The sequence below is a fragment of the Nilaparvata lugens genome, chromosome 2, assembly GCF_014356525.2.
Source record: "Nilaparvata lugens isolate BPH chromosome 2, ASM1435652v1, whole genome shotgun sequence".
Lineage (NCBI taxonomy): Eukaryota > Metazoa > Arthropoda > Insecta > Hemiptera > Delphacidae > Nilaparvata > Nilaparvata lugens.
Window position 1 is genome coordinate 99,153,001 of NC_052505.1, and position 18,893 is coordinate 99,171,893.

Consider the following 18,893-nt stretch of genomic DNA (forward strand, 5'->3'; position numbering starts at 1 on the left):
TAGTTCACGCACATCCCCACGACTGCTGCAGCAGCTTCAGTTTTGAGTGTGATATCTTCAGTTATAGCATAGATAAACGATAGCATAGATATCCCATGGTATAGGGCGTTTATGTCGCAACTTTTACTGTTATCCCAAACCGATAATTCACATAGTTCTTTCCTATGCAGCTGTGTGACGCTGGTAGTCTCTCAAATTGTGCCATTCATACACTATCACCCCAACAAAACAGTAAAAATTGACAATAGTCGACAGTAATCGGCTTGAGATAACAGTAAAAGTTGCGACATAAACTCCCTTTACCATGGGATATCTACTTACGCTATTGTTTCTCTATGGTTATAGCAAAAATAGCAAAAAATTTAGGGAAAATGTGTTTTTTCAAAAATCTCACATCTCTTAGAGTAGATATCTCGAAAAGTGAAAGATATATAGAAAAAGTTGTTGGTTCAATATTATAGGAAATTATGTAAGCTTTTATTTTTTATAGAATAGTCATGTCTGTAGAATGCATAGTTTTCGAGTTATATGCGAGAAACCAAAAAATGGTACCTTTGAACCACCCCCACCCACTTAGCACAGTGGGTAGGGGTGGGGACTTTGATATGTTTACCTCCTCACTACCCTAAACAGAGCTGCGGGATCAAAAATTGTCTTCCAAACTTTTCCCGCTATACCCTTTTTGAGCATTCATTGCCTGGACTACATGGAAAGTAAAATGATTCAATAATCCTATTTGTTACAGAATTTCCACGAGAATAATTCTTTGGCTAGTGCTAGAATAAATTTGAACCTTAAGCTAATGTGGAGATCGTTAAAGGAGAAGGTAGCTGGTGGCGCTGAACCAATTTATACAGTGAGTATCTATATATGATAATGTATTTTTATTATAATCGCCGCAGATTCCGAACTAAAAGTTGGCAGGACTGTACTGCCCGGTTTTGTATTCTCTGTATTACTACTCCGTATTTATTTAGAATTTCAACTACTTAACCGAAAACTTAATAGAATTGGTAGTTTTAGACGTGAGTAATAGTTGTTAGAAGTGAGTTGAAGCAGTAAGTTACCTGGATTTCCAGTGTTTTTATCACAGTGTTTCGGGAGATTTGCCTATTCTGTACAGGTTAGTTTGCGAGTTCACTGTATTGAGAAACTGTTAAAAACTCTAAGCTGAGAAAATAGTGTGTACAAGCACAGTACTGATTGAAGTTGTTATTGCCATCGTAAAGACTCAGTAAGCGACTTGTTGATTAGATAACATTGTGTTTCGGACTTTGTATTTTGCGACTCAGCGATCAGCTGCTTTGGAACACCGGTAACTTTTGTTCACTTGCGTAACCTAGCATCGTTCTGCTTGCAGACCAATCAACGATCGAGACGGTAGGGTCTGCTGGCGGTTTTTGTTTTGAATTGCTGTACTCTCCACTTGACGCTGTTTTTACGAAGGTTTCTGATAGTTTTATTCTGCTTGTCTCACCAAATGTAATAATATGAACTCGGCAATAAAGCAGTGCAAAACGGCAAAAGGTATTCCGGCTATATTATACAAAGGTATAAATTGGAAAGGACTCACACACGGTAAAAGGTGATATTACGTGGAAATGCTTGAAAAAAACTGTACTTTTACGATAAAACCTAGTTCGGATACTTCTGTGATTCATAGTTTAACGGGTCAACATTCGCATGAAACAGTGTCATATACCGAAAATGAAGCTGCTCCCAGCTTAGAACAAGAGAATGAACATTTAAAGGCGCGAATCAAAGTTTTGGAAGAACAATGGAATGCCGCAATTAATCGGTCTATGGAACTTGATATTCGCCTCATGGAATTATCATCTTGTGAGTCGCGAGTGAATGATAAAACTGAAAATGTGGATAATTTCACACACGTAAATCCACTTATAAATCGTTTGAGCCAGTTTCTTAGAACGGAACTCCTTTCTGATGCGGACATTGACTGTTTTTGTAGTTATTTAATTGATTCGTTTCCAGGAAATTATGTGGTCCTACCAGCAATAACAGCAATGATTATCAATGACGCGGAAGCGGATTTATCATTCTTAAGAAATAATGTAAAAAATAATTTCACTGCTTTCGTGATAAATGACGGTCGGCAGGAAGAAGCAAATGACGGCTGGTGTGGTTCTCATTGGAGTGTTGTTGTTTATGATTCTTTACACTGTAAATTTTATATTCTGGACTCAATGGACAAATGTAATGAGAGATTTTCCATGTCTCTGATAACAAGAGTTAGCTCAATCCTAACCTACAAGAAGATAATTACCCTTCCATGTCCTCAACAGACTAATAACTACGATTGCGGTGTTTTTGCAATGTATTTTTTGGAAGAAGTATTTAAATATAGGAAATGTGTAGTTCAACCTGTCTCGAGGATGGTCTCTCTCTTAATACAAACTTTGATGCTACTGTATATAGGTGGAAGATTCTGTGTAGGTTTGTAATTTTCTAAACCCAAGTCTTGTGATTTGTTAGTCTCTAATGATTCTCCATGCAGTAAGAACATATCATATCCTAGCTCTAACAGATAACGATTTCCAAGACTAGTGATATTTCTCTGGGAATTAAACTTCAGCTAGCATGTCAGCTAAGTCAGCTAGCATGAACCATTAAAAACGTAGTCAGAATCTTTGGCGACAGTCATGGTTGTGATTTGGTAGATAATTTGAATAGATCTGAACTTCAAAGACAACTAGTGGTTTATCATGCCAAGTGCCAAATTCAACCCCATAGTAATAATATTAAGTGGTACTAGAGATCTATCCAATAATGATCATGTGGTTATTGTTGGAGGAGCGAATGATGTATACTGTAATCAAGCTGGTAGTTTTCTAAAAGTATGCTTTCTCTACTTCAGGTGCTAAATTTTACAAATGTATTAATTTCTACAATACCAATAAGATATGATTTACCGGAGTGGTCATGTGTTAACGAAGAGATTAGAAAAACTAACAGTAGAATAAAACAGTATTGTGGAAGGATGCAAAATGTTAAGGTGATAGATCTTACTGATCTTAAAGAGAGCATTTTACTAGGCATGGGCTACACCTAACTGGAGAGGTACAAAGAGGATGACTGATAAAATCAAACAATATTAGATGGAAAGGGTAATATACAGTTATCGAGCTTCAATATGACCTGAGTCATCGGAAACTAATTAGTGGTCCTGTTCATATAGGTAGAAACACAACGATCCTAGAACCTTCCGGTGGGCGCGTAGCAGCACTCCGTGCTGCCAAGTAATTATTGTTCTTGTAATAAGAAGGATGGCATTCATTTTACAAAGTTGGGCCCGTTCAGTACCTACAGTTGGCAACATTGGTAATACATTCCACATGCTAGATGTGTTTACATTGATTGTTTCAGTCGTGAGTTGAAGACAAACACCTAGACTCGTCCAATAGGCAGCACTCCATGTTCCTAATTTTCAAATATTCATAAATGTCATTTGCTAAGAGACTATCCCATTTTTCAAAGTTTCATTATAAATTATTATATGTGCCTTATATGATGTTTTTTGATATTTTGACAATAGCTGAAATTAAATTATTCTTTAACGAGATCAGTATTTGTATTCAATTCAATGAGTAACAATTTCCAGTATATTATTACTAAAAAATAGTATAACATGTCCAGGATATGACTACAATTTCCAAATTGATTATAAACTTACTTTTTATGATATAAACATCCTTTATCTTCTACCTGAGCTGTATAAGGCTTAGAAACTAGGAATTTTTAGAGGCAGCACTCAGTGCTGCTACGCGCCCACTCATGTAAGTTTCAAGGACGCGCCCCACCGAAGGATATACTAGAAAACAGGACCATAGCTCTGATTTAAGGTTTGCGCTCTAAATATTCAATCTCTGAGAAATAAGTTACTTGAACTTGAGACTATTTTGAGTCGTAAAGAGTTTGATGTCATTTGCTTGAGTGAGCACTGGTTACGTGAGGAAGAGATTAATTTTTATGTCCCCAAAACTTCAAACTAGCTGGTTTTTACTGTCGACTGACTCCATATGGTGTTCTTTAATATTTGTGAGAGAGGGAATTGATTTTATATTATTGACATTACCTCTTACTGTTTGAGGGTTCTTGTGAGGCAACAGCTGTCAGGATTGGTAGATTAAATACTCTAGTGATTAGTATTTACCGCACTCCTGGCTCCGTTTCAGAGATTTTATGGTTAATTTGGAACAATTACTGGAATATGTAACAAGTAAGGTAAATGGCTTTAAATTCTTGATACTAGCAGGTGATCTAAACGTAGACATCTTTAAAAATTTTGAACCAGACACACAAGAATTTTTGAATTTATTGAGATCTTTCAACCTTTACTGTACGAATTACTCTCCAACTAGGTATGAGTCATGTCTTGATAATGTAATTACAAATATATCTGCGGATTATTTTAGAGTAACGCTTTTAGAACAAGGTTTAATATCTGACCATTCTGATGTTTGTGTTTCGTTTGACTAGAAAGAAAGTCATCTTCAAAAGTCTCTAATGAATGTAATAAATTAAATAGAGACTTGACTATAAGACTTCTTACCAAGAAAAGATTGCTACATTTGAGAAAGTCTCTTATGAATATTTGTTGGGAGAAAATTTATAAAACTGACAATAATGTTGATATGGCAGTTATAAGTTTCTTAAATATCATAGTTGAATCCTCAAATCTCTCCTGCCCTAGAGTTTTGGTGAAAAATAAAAGTAAAAAACAATCCTCTTCAAGGTGGCTCTCACCTGAACTGGAAAAATTACACATTCTATCATTGATTTTTTACAGTAGATTCAAGAATACACTTAGTGAATATGATAAAGAAGTCTATAAAAATATAAGAAAGCACTACCGACTCAAGTTGAAACAAGCGAAAATAAAGGTAAATAGTGAATTTATTGCAAATGCTAATAATAGGTGTAAGGCTGCTTGGTCAATAGTCAAGAGAGAATCTAATCTCATGCCTGCTTGTAAAAAACCAATACCAATCTCTCCAAATGTATTGAATGAGTTCTTTGTTAATGTACCAACCAGAAGGTTGGATGATAGACAGGACCAAATTGATACGTCATTTCAAAATTTTCTGATTAATGCTCAAAAGCCTTCACACAATTTTAAACTTAAGACAATTGATAAGTTAACCGTTAAATCCATTGTTGATAGAATGAGTAATTCTCGTAGTGAAGATGTGTTTGGAATGTCTAATTACTTGATCAAAGAAATAATTGACTCAACCTTGCTTCCTCTAACATATATTATAAATTTTATTATTGTCATGGGCTACTTTCCGGATTGTTTGGAAGTGTCCAGTGTTACACCTGTTTTGAAAAAAGGAGATCCAAAAAATCCTGGAAATTACAGACCAATTGCTCTTGTGCCTATCATCAGTAAAATAATAGAATTTTGTCTGCTAATGCAACTCTATGAATATTTCATTTTCAATGGCTTATTATATCCCCATCAATATGGCTTTAGACCAGGTCACTCTACAATAGACGCTGTTGAGAAAATTGTAGACTTTGTACATCAATGTTTTGAAAATAAATGTGCAGTAGGGGCAACCCTATTAGACCTTAGCAGAGCATTTGAGAGAGTTTCACATGTGATTCTCTGCAAAAAACTTGAGCATCATGGTATAGTTGATAGAGAGTTAAAGCTATTGAAAGGTTATTTGGTTGGCAGAAAACAAATGGTAAAGTGTGCAGGTAAATGCTCTGATGTATTGAACATAAATACAGGTGTATCTCAAGGATCGGTCCTTGGGCCTTTCCTTTTTCTGGTTTTCGTAAATGATTTCAGTTTCAATATACCAGGTCTTTCTGTATTGTATGCTGATGACACCTCAATAATCCAATCAGATGTTGAAATCGAAAAACTTTAGGATAAACTTGACATTTCCTTGAATCGGGCAAAATCATGGTATTTATCTAATGACCTAGAACTAAATGAGCAGAAAACAGAGAAAATAACATTTACATTAGGGCATACTCTGAACCACAATAATCTTAAGCCTGTCAAATTACTAGGTGTAATATGGATGGTACTCTGTTGGGAGGAACATGTGAATAGTCTCTGTAAAAAACTTTCAAGGGTAACATACCTCCTCAAGAGATTAAATAATTCTGTTAATCTGCAAGTATTGTTGATGACCTATCACGGACTTTTCCATTCTCATCTTAGTTATGGGATAAGGATGTGGGGCAATTGTCCAACACATAAAAAAGTTTTCATATGGCAGAAAAGGGCAGTTAGAGCTATTTTGAACCTTTCCCCAAGAGAAACTTGCAAGCCTCACTTCATCAAACTGGGTATACTGACTCTGCCATCTCTATATATATATATTCCAATTTGATAAGTGTAAAGAAGAATTCTAACAACTTTCACAAACATAATGAATATCATGCTTACAATACTAGGAATAGGGAAAAAATTATGAAACCAAATCTCAGATTGAGTAAGAGCATGAAAAGCTACCCCTATTACAGTTGTTTTTACAATAACTACCAATTGAAGTTAAGACCTGCCTCAAGAAAAATTTAAAGTTGCCATTTCACAAATGCTAAAAGAAAAGCTTACTACTCTACTGAAGAGTTTTTAATTGATAGCATATAACGTTTTCTACTTAGAATAAAAATGTGACTTACATTGTAAGAATAGTATTGTGATTACTATGTTATGACTTTATATAGTAGTACTAGTTTTAGTGTTAGTCTTTGTGTTTCTCTTTTAATATATTACGAATTGCTATTCATCTATATGCTGTGTAAATGTAATGTTTCGAAATATTTTGCTATACCTACTGATATTATTGAAAATGTTCATTCAAGTTTTATTAGAATAATGTTGACGAAAAATGTATTTATGCTAGTGACTTACATCATGTAATCTTGAACTTTTGACGAGGCCTGAAATGTACTGTACAAATGTATTTATTGGTCAATGAAACAAATATATTTATTTATTTTATTTATTTATATTCCAGATATTACTAGTAGTTCTGTGAACAGTAGACCTCGCGTAATTACTACACAGTCGCGTAGTAGGCCTTTGCCTTTGTTGCCTATGTAAGCTCTTTCCCATCTGATTGCAAGAATAAAATTGTTCAAGAGTTTTATTTTTTAGTATATAGTTTTATATTTTGCTTTTTTGATCTTAGTAATTATATTGTATTGATTCTTGATTTTATATACTTCACTGCTTAAGATTCTATGTACCTAACTGCTTTAAATTGTATGTATTCAGAAGGAAAAATAAATTGAATTGAACTGTAATACTGTCCCGTAATTTGCATTATGTTGATTGAATAAACGAATAAATGAATGAATAAATATTGGGTGAATAAAATGAATAAATAGAAGATTAATAATAGATGAACTATAAGTTTGAGGGGTAGGCCTACTCAACAATGGCAGCATTTTTAGAAGTATACTCTACCTTTATTGATTTTATATTGATTGTTACAATAAGTACATCATCAAAATGATAGGAAGAGAAAAAATAAGGTAACCTTGTGCTATTCCTCTCCCAAATTTAGATAAGGTTACACATAGTCCGAAATAGGTCAAGTTTTGTAGTTGTTTACTTCACAACATTTTCAGTGCTTAATTATTATAGTCCTTACCTAATTCAATTAGTTGGGGAATTTCTCAAATTGTGCGTTTTCACTTGAAACTTCAATCAGACGCCATTTTTGATACAAGTATCATAAAACATTTTTATTGATGTTATCTTTATTGTTTTGAAAAGACCTTTAAAATCATGTACCACTCAATGGGCTTTTACATTTAAAATATTTAAGATACAACCCCTCATTTCTTCAAAAAGTAAAACTTGGATACTAATATCATAGAACTTTTTTATCGATGTCATCTTTCTTGTTCTAAAAAGGACTTCAAAATTCAAAATGATTTACTAACACACAATGGGTGTTTACATCTATATAATAAGAGAGAGTAGGGTTGTGATTTGTTCGTGTGTTCGCATCAAAACATGTCAACTTGTGGATTGCATACCGGAGAAACAGGAATGATTTAGATCTCCAAATTTCAAACATAGATTCTAAAAATATCAGTCTCGTGCACCTGGAAACCCAAATTTCAATTTTCTTTCTAGATTTTTCAGAATTAATGTTCAAATTTCATTAATCTATACTTATAAAATTCTTATCTCACTGATCACGATTTCTGGAAAACTACTGGATGGATTGCAACAAAACTTGTAATATAGCTTCCTTAAACGTCCTAGGTGCTCACTATAGTTATTTGTGCAACTAGTGCGCAAAGTGACAGTTTGCTGCACCGAAAGAAACGTTCACGCCCGAGCCGTAGGCAAGGGCGGAATGGCTTCTTGAGTGCAGCAGAGGAACTTTGTTCACGTATTTCACATTAAACTTTTCCTACAGTTACCATTGAATATGAAAAATGAATAATTATGGGTAAAATGATGGCTGAAATCCATCAAATGTTTGTGTGTGTGATGCTGTTATTAATAACAATCTTAATTCATTTAAAAATTAATAATCCAATTGAAGTTGAAAATTCTCAGCCAAAATTCTCATTTTATTCATTCAAGAATCAAAAAATACAGATAGAACAAAAAATTCACATTCAACATACACGCCTGCAGCTTGTTGGCTGAACCGAGCTGCAAAATGGCTGAACACAACAAGATGGCTGAACCGACAAGCGCGCGACCTAGCGGGAAGAATCGTACCTAAGTTTGTTTCATCCAGCTAAAATTACTGAAACACGATTCAGAAATTTAGACTTTTGCTCAAATTACCGAGAAAAATGCTCAATGTAAACTGAGAAATATTTATAAAATAACATAGACAAGTGAATTTTATTGTAGTATTGTTATGTTTTTTATTATTTCTATTAATTTATATGAATATCGAACAGTAATCATTTACCTCAAAATTCGAATTTTATAATGTATATTTGCTACTTTTCTCATTTCTTGCAGTTGAAATAATAATATTATTATTGATAATTATTATCAATAGAAAAGAACTATTATTTATTATTAATGATGAGAATTTGTAAATGATGATTATTTAATTATGATTTAGATGAACATTATTCTTGTTTTGGATTTCTAGATTGGATTTTATCATAAATGTAGGGTAGCCATTGAAATGATTCTCATCTAAATCTAACCACAGTCATTATTACCAACTTAATTTTTGTTTTCGTGCACTAATCCTCCATTCAACCCACCAACTATTTTGTGTTGCCATGTTGCAAATCTGGAGTGCAGAAAAGATTTTTCCCGCACTAGAGCGGAAAAGTGAATCTTTGCGTTCTGTAATCAGTGCAGGAATTGTCACTTTTCAAGGTAACTGTGGGAAAAGAAATTTTCTGGCGATATTTCAAATCTGAGGGTGGTTTTTAAGGGTTTAAAGTTCGTCTTTTAGCTTGTATATTCTTCTTCTCCCAATCTCCTTATTATAATAGAAATGTCCATATCATATGTTATTATAAATCTATAATCTAGAGAGAAATAGTCTCTTCGAAACAGTTGTTAACTGGCAACTTAATAATAATTTTGACAGGTTGGCGTTAAGTTGAGATGACTTCATTAGGTTGGCGCCAAGTTGAAGAACGAATCAAAATTCATTTATCGAGAGCAAATTGATTAGGCACTGCTGCTTCAATCAGAGCTATTCCTGGGAGATATAGTTTTTATTTTTCATAAAACAAACTTTCATGATGGGAGTTTCTTCTATCAAGTGATCCTATTCTATCAAGACTAATTTAATTTTGATGTATATCCAATCGTGATAACTGTTTAAACAATTTCGATGAAATTATAATAATTCAGTATGATATATGGAGGGTATTTTCAAAACTTTAGAAGTGTCCATTGTGAATCTGTTTGCAAAGAATGAGGAAATCGGCCAAAATTTAACTTGGATGGAAGAAAGGGGTCATTTATTGAAACGGCCAAATAGCTGTTGTTCCTTTTCCCAATATTCTACAAAATTCGCTACAATTGGACTACTATTCTACAGAGCACTTCCGACACATCAATGATTAATCGAATGATCTGACTCAATAGTTTTCATGCCAAGTTGTGGCCTAATCTCAAAAGGTGCCCTGCTAGTTTAAAATATTCGAGTTACAAGTTACAACCCATAAGTCACCCCCTTATGAGGGGTTGAAATAACTTATCCTGAAAGTTACAGTATCATATCTACAACAGTCTCCAACTTATTGAGGAGTTCCCATATGACTCACTCTGTATAATTTTCTGTGTAAAGTTTGTATTTCAAAATTGATCAATAACTTGATTATATGAATTGATTGATTTATGCAGGACCCAACTGTAGATGAAATGGTGAAGACATGGAATTCATTCCTGGCGCTTCTTGGATATGCTGGCACATTGCCCACTGATAAATTGAAAGAAATTCTTTCGGAAACATTAATTGGTCGTGCTGAGGCAGCACGCCAACGAGCTCCCAATGACAAACCAAAGGAGAAACAAAAGTCGAAAGGGGGGTGCCTTCCAAAAACGAGGGGTTCTTGTGCCAAGAATGAAGAGAATACCGTGAGTTATTATTGAAATTCAAATTCATTCTTCAAAACAATCAGAATTATGATCTGACTTCTGTCAGAATTATAATGAATTAAGGGCTGGTTTCCGAGCTTAGGATTTAGCTCAAGAAGTTCTAGACTTTAAACAGCTGGTGTCAGAAAATTGGCTTTCCAAATTTGGTCTCGTTAGAGAGGTCAGATCACAAAGTTTTCCTCTTGACATGTTCGGTCACCATCATGCATTGGAACAATGAGAAGCGTGCATTCGCCATTGAGACTTATTTTTCGAGCAGATGTTCTGTGATTACAACATCACAACCCAGCGCGCATTTCAAAGTTGCTTTAATTCAGCCCCTTTGGCTACTGTCCCAGACCGGAAATCAAATTGGGTCACTACGTTCAGACAAACTGCAAGTGCGACAAGACGAAGAACTGAAGTCCCTCGACCCATTAGGTCATCTGAGAACATTGAGGCAGTGAGTGTTTCATTGTTGCGATCACCACAGCGTTCTGTGCGTGAACATGCATGTGCTCTTGGACTTTCAGCTCGTTCTGTAGACGAATTATTCATGATGATCTTCATTTCCATCCATACAAGATGGCAATTGTGCAGGAACTTTCTGAACGTGACTTCAATTGAAGGAACACTTTCCAGGAAGCCTCATCTCAAAATTAGGAGCGATTTGAAGTGCTCAGTCCAATCTCCCGATTTGAACCCTTGTGAGTATTTTACTTTCCTTGCCCATTACCATAGGTAAGGAAAGTATTGCTTTCCAAAAAAATTTAAGGTACCCTAATTTCATGTTTTCTATACGTTTCAAGGTCCCCTGAGTCCAAAAACATGAGTTTTGGGTGTTGGTCTGTGTGTGTGGTGTGTGTGTGTGTGTGTGTGTGTGTGTGTGTGTGTGTGTGTGTGTGTGTGTGTGTCTGTGAACACGATAACTTCATTCCCAATCAACCGATTGACTTAAAATTTTAAACTTAAGGTCCTTATACCATGATGAGTATCCGAAAATAAGAAATTCGATAAAATTCAATTCATGATGGCGGGAAAAATGGTGGATAATGACTAAAAAACCATGTTTTTCACGGTTTTCTCGAAAACGGCTCTAATGATTTTCTTCAAATTTATACCATGGATAGCCCTATCAACTGACATGAGTCTGATTTCTGGGAGGATTGCAGGAGCTCCGTAATATTCTTGAAAAAAATGGCGTATAATCACTAAAAAAAACATGTTTTTCACGATTTTCTCAAAAATGACTTGACCGATTTTTTCCAATTCATACTCTGTATAGTTATATATCAGCTCTATTAACAAGCATGAGTCTCCTCCCTGAGAAATTAACAGGGGGTCCACCCCATCCTTGAGAAATTTACTTTGTAACCTCCTTCTCGTGCTTGAGGTAGGTGGATAGAGCAGTTTATTCAAAAGAACACAATTTCAATTCAATTTGAATTTTCAATTTATCAATATCAACAAAAAAATATATACAATTCATACTTACACATAAAATACAAATTCTTTATAAAATAATAAATATTTACATAAAATATCATATTCTAAATAATATTGTTGCATCCCTCTTTAAGCAAAGCTTGTGATGAGGGATGGTGTATCTCTAGAATGTGGATAGCATAAAATACTAATATACATCGTAATATTAATACATAATTAGATTTTATAATTTTACATCACAATATCAAGAAAAAAGAAAAAGAAAATTCCATTTTCTCATGCTATTTTCATACAAATGTTGCTCTTGTAATCAGTATAGGCTAATTGAGATTCAACTATATGTTCTACATCAAGATAAAGATCACCAATATTTAAAAAATAAAACAACAAATTCTCTTCTGCTCTGTTATACTAAGTAAGATATTATGTATTTCAAGAATAGAATTGATATTTACAAACAGATTTGAGAAATAAATCAAAATTAGTCTTCATTTTGTCTTCCTAATAAGTCGTGTCGAAGATACTGTCTAAAGGTTTTGAAAGTGAAAGAATTATAACAAATTGGTATACATTGGGATGCTCCAGAAACTTCAAGCAACAGACGGTTTAAAAGTCTAGGACCATAATACGCTGCATGAGCACTGGCAGCCGCTGTTCTACAAGGTGGTTGTAGCAAAAATCTCTCAGATTGTCTATGAGTAACATAGCCGCCATGAGTAGATATAAACTAAGAGAACTGGGAAGCTTTTTTGCTCGAAATCCCCTCCCCCTTCTCACCCCTCGTCCATCCCGCCTCCCCTTCTCCCCGCCCGCTGGGTGGGGGTGTTCTAAAAATAGATTTCCCCCCTCACTCTCTCTCTCTCTCTATCTCTCCCTCTCTCTCTCTCTCTCTCTCTCCCTCTCTCTCTCTCTCTCCTCTCCTTCTCCTTCTCCCTCTCCCTCTCTCTCTCTCCCTCTCCTTCTCCTTCTCCTCTCCCTCTCCTCTCTCTCTTATCTTATCTTATCTAATCTAATCTTATCTTATCTAATCTAATCTAATCTTCCCCTCCCCCAGTGAGCACAGGGGGATGAAGAAGGAGAGAGTGATCTCTCTCTCTCTCTCTCAGTGAGGGAAAAAATAATTTCCCTGTGAGGGGAGTGCGGGAAAAATTCTCTACTGTCAGATTAAAGTGAATCCATTCTCAATTCTCTACTGTCAAATTAAAGTGAATCCATATTACTACATCAATAATCTAATGCTGTCAATTAAAGTGAATCCATATTTCTACATCTAATAACTTATACTGTCAAATAAAGTGAATGCATATTTCTACATCCAATGCTATACTGTCAGATTGAAGTGAATGCTAGATGGGGGAAAAAAATCCCTTTGAGAGGGAAAAATTCCCTTGGTGACAGATTGAAGTGAATCCTTTTTGCTATACTGACAGATTGAAGTGAATCCTTCACTCTACATCTATGCTGACAGATTGAAGTGAATCCTTCACTCTACATCTATGCTGACAGATTGAAGTGAATCCTTCACTCTACATCTATGCTGTCTTTGTTACTGCAAACCAATCAAAAGGAAAACAGTCGAAACCCCAATTGGCTTGCGGGTCTGCTTCAATTGAGAATTCATTGAAACTTGTACAATCAAAATTCTCACTCATTTTTGATCTTATTAGCTTGAGCGATTAGAGGCAAGTGACAAGTGTGTGTCTTTGTGTCCTTAATGGAAGTACATCGCGTGCTACGCCCCCCACTTTCCTTATCAACATGTTGATGGTATTAACTTAATGGATACGATAAGAACGCGTGCTACGCCCCCCACTTTCCTTATCATGATGATGACAAACATTTAATGGGTAGCGCAAGCCAGCGCTTGGCTCAAGGTTTTAGAGAGAGAAATTGCAATACGCCCCTCGTTTCTCTGTCTCTCACAAGCAGCAGTCGGAGATTGTGCAACTCACCCATCTAGCCAGATGGCACATCTGTTCTCTCCTTCTTTGACTCACTCCATCTCTTACTGGCACCCTTCCTTCTAAATTCCTTCTTTGCTATTCTCTATTACAAAAGGCGAGTGAAGCAAGAATACAGACAACGACTAACTAAGTTCCATTTTGATCAAGCGTTCCTATACTGTCAGATTAAAGTGAAACCATATGCTTCTCTCTGCACAGCGATCTTTGCGTTATGAAAGGCTAGAGAAGGAGAATTCAAACAACACCTTTCTAAACTCTCCTTTGATCGAGCATACTCTACTGGCAGATTAAAATGAAACCATGATCTGCACTCTGATCTTTGCAGCTACGCGTTACACCGCTTACCAGTCTTTTCGAGATTTTATGTTTTCGGCGTCAATACGACCCCTTTGTACTGTGCTAAACCCATTTTTTCTGTAATAATTTCAGCTACCTGATTTTCTGTAAGGTCATGTTGTTTGGCCTCTATCCAGTTCATATGAAAACTAACCCTGGCATATCTGGACACGATATCATGTGCTATCCTGTGTATGAATAAATTAAGATAATCTATGATTGGAGCCGAACACTGCAGTCTCATGACGGTGCCCTCTTCCGAATTTTTAATTGCCTCAGCTATTTCATCACGAACGCTTTTCACAACGACTTCCATCTCGTTTTTCTTAATAAAATCCCCAATATCATTTTTAGTTGCATACTTTTCTGCAATTTGATTAATCAGAATAGCAATGGCATCTTTTGTAATCAATTGTTCAATACCGTCCATAATATTAGCTTTTATTGCACTCACCATTTCAGATAATCGTTTTTCAAACTCTTCCTTTGTTAATGAAGAACTAGTCAATTTCTGCAAAGTAGATTCTAAATATTGCTTATCAATTAGCGATGGCTGTGTTTCATTTACTTTGGTAAAAATTTCTGTACTAAGCTGTTTTAATTTAGTATTGAGATAGTTTCTGTCCAGCACCTCCAAATTCTTAATTTTATTTGATATGGCTTTTAATTTCTCATCTAAATAAGCTTTATCAACTTTATCGTTGTTAATACTCACCAACTGGGATGAAAAGCTGTCTGTTAAAGTTTTCACTTTTCCTAGAGCAGATTCTAAAGTTAGAGTTCTCTCTCCAATAGCTTTATCAATATTAGCACTGGAATTTTGTAATGTACTTAGAATATGTTCTCTTTCAATTATGCTCACTTCAATATTCTTTGTATTTTCCGAAACGAGTTTGGTTATTTGCAAATCTAAATCAAATTCTTCAGCTTCGCTGATTCCTTGTTGATTCATCGATTCGATTATCTTCTGCGTTATCGAGTCAATATCACACGTAAGATTAGCAACAGCAGCCCCAGCACTAGGTGTATCAATTCGACCGAATCGATGCAGAGTCATTGTGACACTAAACAATTAGTTTTGCTTCTTTTAGCTCTTCAATTATAGACGCGATCTCAACATCATGTCCAGTGTTGCCAGAAGCTTTTGAGGAATAGAGTAAATTTAATCTTTCCACTAATTCGTCAAAATTATCAAAGTATTGATAAATTCTATCATGAGAATTATTTTTTGCAAATTTCAATAACCCCATCCCTTCTTTTACTAATTTTTTTACTGGGAAATAACTTCTGAATCATTTGCGATTTAATTCCCTGATTTCGTTTAACATAACTCTTCGATCTAAATGTATGCCTGTAAGTGTTAAGATTTTTTTATACTTATCCAGATCTCTCTGATTATAAAGATTCGAATTCGGTCTTGAACTGAATAATAACTCAAGTAGACCGTGTGTTAAACGAAATCTTTCATTATTAATATCTATATAACCATCGTCGAATATTACTTGCTGATTCCCAATATAATACACATCATCTTTAGAATTGTATGAAATTCCATAACTAATTGAATTATTCAATTTTTCCGCATGAAACGTTTTTAGATATTGTGACAGCACATCATCGTTTTTACTAGAACCAAGTAAACTGTTTTCAAATTAAGTCAAGCTTAAAAGATTGTCTGTTGAACTCTCATAGCTTTTATCATAACTCGACTGTTCATCACCAATCTCCATACTCTCCTCTTTTGGCTCTTCTTTTTTTACACCATGATTAGAGTGAAAACTAGATTTGTTTTTTCCTAGTTCAATTATGGGCTCTATCAACGGCGAGAGCGTTTTCCTATTGTATTCCTCTGATCGTTTTTCAAAATTAACTAAGCTTTCATGCTTGTAGCTGATTACTTTTCTCAATTTCTTAATCTTTTCGATTAAACCAATGTTCTTTCTATTCAGCTTCCTGCTGCGTGTTTTAGACAACATGACTGCACAAAGAATTAATCTCTACTGAACGGTAAGAAACGTATCGAGCGAATCTTGGTACTTGCCGCTATTAATTCCACACTCACTCATAATAGTTACAAAATTATGAGGTTTACAATTCCAAACTTTATGACAAAGTTTAACGGAAACTTTATAAGAAATATCTCCTCCAACATGATCTCTGTGAATTAATTTCAGACTCAATAAATCTATCTTGAAGATTATAATCATATTTGCATTGTCCCTAGTGGAATGTTTCTGTGTAGCTCCATAACTCTGAATTAAATATGCAGTAGCAATATTACAATGTCATCCCATAGTAAAATATTCTCTCATCTGTGGCACATTGCTCAGTTGTAAGTCATCAAAAATTACTAAGCTATATTCGGGGATACAGTTCGGATGTGGAATTTGGCTCACATCCTCTTTCATGTGAAATCCGATATTTTTCAAACCTGCAAATACCTTCTTGAGAAAAACATATTTTGGTTGATATAAGCTCTTGCTAAATAAGTAAATGTGCTTAAATCTTAAGCCATTTTCAGCAAATACTAAATTAAATAAGAGATTTGTTTTTCCTCCAGCACTGGGAGAAATAATTAACATTCTTGCATTATAAGGAAGTAAGTCTCCATTTTTACAAAATGCAGGCTTTTCTTTATCTGTAATTAATTTATCAAAGTTAACAATTGGTATTTGACTCATGAAACGTACAGAACGTGATCTGATAAGCTACTGAAAATTTTTACAAAAGTTAGATCAGTGCTGCTATGAATGAGAGCAATGACCGAGCACACATGCATTAGCATAGAGGGGCGTATCAGTCGACAGATTGGAATGTAGACACCACTCTCCACCTCCTGTCATCATCATCAGACAGAGGATGGATGTATACACCTTCTCTGTTCCTCACCCTCTTTTCTGCTTATCAGCTATTGAGTGTGCAAAGATTCTTATATTACGAAATGAAACTATGGATTGAAATGAGAACCAATGTTTGATAATACTACTTCTATTATATTTTCAACGAATGTACATCATGATATTTACAATAGATTATTTACAATAAATGTACATGATATTTACAATAGATTACAAAAGATCATTTTTCATCTAATAATTGATCTTTACTAATATAACTAGGTGTTGAAAATCCAATCCATTTCACTAACAATCCTTTTTTATCACGTTTTAATATTTTTTCAATCAAATACACTTGTCTCTCCAATTCGTTTAATTGTGTTTTTTTAATATCTTCTGCATAAAACCGACCACTAATTACTCCACCATTTAGATCTCTCAGTGAGTAGGTTATAGGTTTGAAAGGAAATATAGAGTGAATCACAAAATACTCTGCGCTCCAGTTTATGTTATAATGGTACACAATATGCAAATTTTGAAAAACAATTAATAACAACCAAGATATATTTATAACCCTTATTAAAACGCGATAAACTTGTCATCGCAATAAGGTCGGCTTGAAGCAGGTCTTTTTCACTTTTCAGTTCATATTTGTGAGTGGCATAGTTCACTGCGGCACGCTATGAAGCTCTAAGCTAGCTTAGATCTAATAATATTCATGATATTTACAACAGACAAATCAAAATTAGTGGTGTTGGATGATTGTCACGGAACATACTGAGCAATCAGTTAGAGTGTTGTGGGCACTCTATAATGTCCAAAAGGGAGAGTGTCAACACCGTTCTCAGCAATATATCTCTTATCGTCATAAGGACTCAAACAGATTTTTGCACACTCAATCTGATACATGGTGTGATTATTGGACCTCATCATATAAATTTTTCAATGTGTTCACAACGTTCAATCAGTGATTTCTTATATAAATTAAAATTAAGTTTTCTACATTTCACTCCGGTCTGTACACCCTTTGCCACACATTTATTTACAGGTTCTTCATTCTCGTTACATACTAAATATGAGTAAACTTTGGATCGAAGCCCTACAAATCTATGGACAGGTTTTGAGGTAGTCTCATCCTTGAACTTTCCTATAACTTTATTTCTCTCCATGGAAAAGCATGGGTGGTAAGGAGGGTAATTACTATTGTCGAAAAGGCTCAAATTTTCTTCAATCAACTGATACACGTCTTCGACTTTCACGTTTGGAAGAAAACTGTCGGTATCAGTCATACAGAGTTCTATACGGTCCCACGGTATAATTTTTTGTAATTTGCAATAGAAAAAATCGTATATATGGAATTTTCTCAACTCCAGGTACGGAAAAGCCGGAATAGACAGGCTTGTTCATTTTTAGTTCCAACTTGCGAGAGAAAACTGCGATCACGTTCGGACTAATTATTTGCCAGCGTTTACATAGTGGATTTGAAATGTACTTATCTAACCGTTTTTCATCCGTGATAATTTTAACATTGATTTGCTTACGACTAGATTGAATTGTTTTCCCAAAGATTGGATTGCAACAGGCCTTAAAGAAGGATATTTCAAATTTATTTTTCGCGTTCTGTCTATTCCGGATATTGAAGTTGATGTAGCTTTTCAGCCAGGGAGATTGGGAAAAGCTAATGACGCAATGCACTTTCAATAATTGCAAGCTGAGCTGAAGGTAGAGCTTTAAATTGAC